Source organism: Lepidochelys kempii, chromosome 1 (genome assembly GCF_965140285.1).
Source record: "Lepidochelys kempii isolate rLepKem1 chromosome 1, rLepKem1.hap1, whole genome shotgun sequence".
Classification (NCBI taxonomy): domain Eukaryota; kingdom Metazoa; phylum Chordata; order Testudines; family Cheloniidae; genus Lepidochelys; species Lepidochelys kempii.
In genome coordinates this window covers 194,896,787-194,900,571 of record NC_136380.1, presented here as the reverse complement: position 1 = coordinate 194,900,571, position 3,785 = coordinate 194,896,787, and the positions used below count along the sequence as shown (strand labels likewise).

The 3,785-nt window shown below is 43.0% G+C and overlaps 1 non-coding gene across 1 annotated transcript; it reads right to left on the bottom strand.

Moving 5' to 3' along the window:
• Window positions 1-1,970: 1,970 nt before the first annotated feature.
• Window positions 1,971-2,134, bottom strand: LOC140905659 (U1 spliceosomal RNA). The gene has a single exon (XR_012156904.1). It is a non-coding gene; the product is annotated as a U1 spliceosomal RNA (small nuclear RNA).
• Window positions 2,135-3,785: the final 1,651 nt, after the last annotated feature.

Sequence of the window (3,785 nt, the reverse complement as noted above, 5' to 3'; positions counted from 1 at the left end):
TCACTGTCAGTATTTTTTTAAATGATATTCATCCTCAATTGTCCCAAACTTCATTTTATCCCCTTGCTCCCACTTCTGTCCCCTTGATGCCAATCCAAATAATTCCTTCCTATCTACTGTTTACACCATTCAAATTAATAGAGAGAGAGAGAGAGAGTCACCATTTGGCCACTCTGTATGATACATGGGGTCAAATTCAAATTCACCAGATGCCCAAGGGTGTAAGTCAGGGCAGAACTTTGCTCACTGGGTTCTTTGCATCATAAGCCAGTCCCTCCAGACTTGCTTCCCTGTTGCTGAATCCTTTTCCTTTCTAGCACAAGCAAAACACTAAGGTATTGCTCTTTTATTGCTGCCACCCTAAATACCTTGAGCAAAAATCAACCAGGAAGGTGAAGGAATGATGCTGCTTTGATTCCTGGGTTGCTTGTAGCACTTGGTTAAGTATCCACCAGAAAATGAGAGTAAAAATATCAGAGGTCATTACTAGCCAGATCCTTAACTGACAGGGGTATAAAACCATATGCTGGTGATAGCATGACACTTAGACTGAGACTCATGTGATCTCTTTCTGGCTGTGGCACTGAACTGTCTGGCCCTGGGCAAGTCACTTAACCTCTCTGAATTTTTCTTGTAAAATTGGAGAGATTTTCATACTTCACAAGAATTTCTGAGGCAAAATGAAATAATTATGTTGAGCACTTTGAACTCCTCAGACAAAAGCTGGTATAGGAGAGCAAAGTATCGTTTCCATTTATAATATAACAATATGCTATTTAGAGGGCACAGTCTATTTGCAACCCACAGTGCAGAACAACTGAGTAATCTTCTGGTGCTACAGTGTAGCTGCTATTAGATGCAGTAGAAGAGATCCTCAGCTGGCATAGATCCACAGCAGTCAATGGAGCATCACTGATTTACATCAGCAGAGGAGTTGGCCCATTATTAGGCCATCCAAAAAAAGAGTTAGTGAACCATTTAAGTTGCATAAATTGTGCACATTAAAGTGTCATACTCTAACTCAGATTAATATTTTCAAGTATTGAATACATATTCAGTGTAAGTAGAGATGGGCAAATTATGGAGAAAATACTTGAAAATATTAATTGGAAGAAAAAATCACCAAATTCGTCAAGTAAATTATTTGGTGAATGTTATTCAGCCAACTCTAACTACTCTGAGATATAAAAGGAGAAGAATGAACTAAATTCTGCGTTGTCTGCTTTACAGAAGTTTGAGCATTGGTTTCAGCGCAACTACATAGCGAGTAATTCAGCACATAATCTGTCCCCTTGATCCTAGAAAAAGACAGCAGTCATTAGAGTTACAGTCAAGAAACAAACTAAGGGTTAAGAAGTGTGCAATCACAGCCTATCTCTGGGCCTATTAATCTATCCATGCATGTGGGATTTATGCACAATATTCAGTGGGGATTTGCAGAGAAAATGTGCATGTCTAATTCCCATTAGCATTAACGGGAGGCATGCGTGCAAATGTCTTGCACGTTGATGGGAGAATAAACCCCCTTGAAGTGTGGAAAATAAGACTATGAATGAAATTCATGGTTCACTTTAATAACACTAATGGAAGTCAATATAAACAGTCAATACACAATTTCCTCCTAGTCATTAATATGGCATACGCAAACCTCTCCAGCAACAAGGACACTCTCTCCCTTTCTACATCCTTTTTTTCTCATCCTACTCTTCTCTTCTATTTTCTTCTCCCTTTCCAATGTTTGCCTTTACTAAAAAATATAGGGCCAGATTCTCAGCTGTTTTAAATCAGCATTGCTCCATTAACTATGCTGGAGGATCTGGCCAATAGTTTTTAGAACTTCTGATGCCATCCTGCCATTGGTCTGTTTCCTTGTTCTCATTGTAACCCATGTGCAGGGTTACTTTAAGAGACCCACTGACGAGAGGTAGGAGTGAGTTGTGTCTGGGTCATTCTTTTGGGGATTTTTTTTCCAGGGGAGAGTGCGAACGTGGTCCCCGACTACCACAAATTATGCAGTCGAGTTTTCTGCATTTGGGGAAATCACAAAGATCAGCGCACCCTCAGTGCAATGGATGAGCCTCACCCTGGCAAAACCACCTTCATGATCATGGTATCTCCCCTGCCAGGTAAGTTTGCTAGGCACATTAAGCACTCCACAACCAGAAGCTTCTGGAATTGGGTGTGGTAGTTTTGAGTCTGCTCCAATAGGTTCGCTGTTGTTGGGGTCAGACTCAGTCAGGGCAGCTATTTGCAGAAGTCCATGTGCCCTGTGTGAGTTGGGAGAAGGTGAGCCTGGGAGCAGGCTGTTGTCCCTAACTCTGAAGCATTTCGCAGCAGGTTAGTGATATTGTTAACCCTCTAATAGGGAAGCCTGGACAATGCTAATTATAGCAAGGGGAAATTGGGAGGGAAAAATAACTTCTATTTTAATTGTATGCTTTGAATGTTATTTTGATTTTAGCCAAACTGTTCTAGTTAAATTGTCTCAGCTAGTCTGATTCACCAACTTTTCTTTAAATGTAGTAATGGGGAAAGAGTCATTTCCATTTTGCTATTCTCCGTTTTGTATTTTCTTGTAACAGGGTTTTCTTTATACACTTAACTGAGTGGTTAATCAGTTAGCTGACTGGCTAGCAGTGATTTCAGCAGAGGAGGAGTCTGCATGGATTCCAGCTGAAGATTCCTACAAACAAGTGGAGGGAAGATGCTGTTTTAGACCAGGGGTGGGAAAACTAAAGCCCAGCCCACGAGCTTCAGCGGGGGCGCTGGGTCAGGGGCCGCACCACGTGGCTCGGCCCCACTCCAGATCGGGGGCCGCAAGACACAACTCCCAGAAGCTGCAGCATGGCCCCGCTGCAAGGGTTGGGGGTTGCTCCATGCGTAGGATCTGGGGAAGGGACATGCCACTGCTTCCAGGAGCCGCTTGAGGTAAGCACCTCTCAGAGCCTGCTTTCCCCATTTTTTTTAGTAGTTTAAGACAGTACTGTACTGTAGTTGTTGTTTTCTCTCTCTGATGCAGCCTGATTATGTACTTCTGCTTCCAAATGACGCGTGTGGTTGACTGCTCAGTTAGTCACTCTGAGGTTCTACTGTGGTTTGGAAAGCAACTTAGCATCTTTTTTTCAGAAAGATCCTATCTCTTCATCTGTGCGTGTACAGCACAAAGGGGCCCTGATCCTGACTGGGGCCTCTGAGTGCCACTGTAATATAAATGACTAATGATAATGTTAGGGTTTGTTTGCACTGAGACAGAATGTATGACAAGCTAGGGAGTGCATCTACAGCACACTAGCTGGGCCATGTGGACCCAGCTACCGTGCACCAAAAGTTTCCCGGTAAACATTGACTTATTGCTATTCTTCAGTATGTCAAAGCACACGACAGAACTTTTAGAGTGCAGTAGTAGGGTCCGCACGCCAGTTAGTGCACTGTAGATAAACACCCCAGCATGCCAGGCACTTAGTTGCCATGTAGACAAGCCCTTAATTATCCATTTAATTTGCTCAGCTGCCTTTTGGTTGACAGCATTTGGACTGTTGGGACAGGGCCAAACACTTTTGTCATCTGGAACGCAGTGCAATATGGTTGTGGATTTTATAAAGGTGATCAACCGAGTTATCACAAACTGTCACTGGATCCCACAACATTCACTTTCCTCCCCATGGCTCTGTTTCTCCTTTTTCTTTGAAATCGTGTCAGTGGAACAGATGCACTTCCCTGCAGCATTGCAGAGGGAGAAGACCTCTTCTAAAGTAATGCTGCAGGGATGTTCTAGGAACCACAGT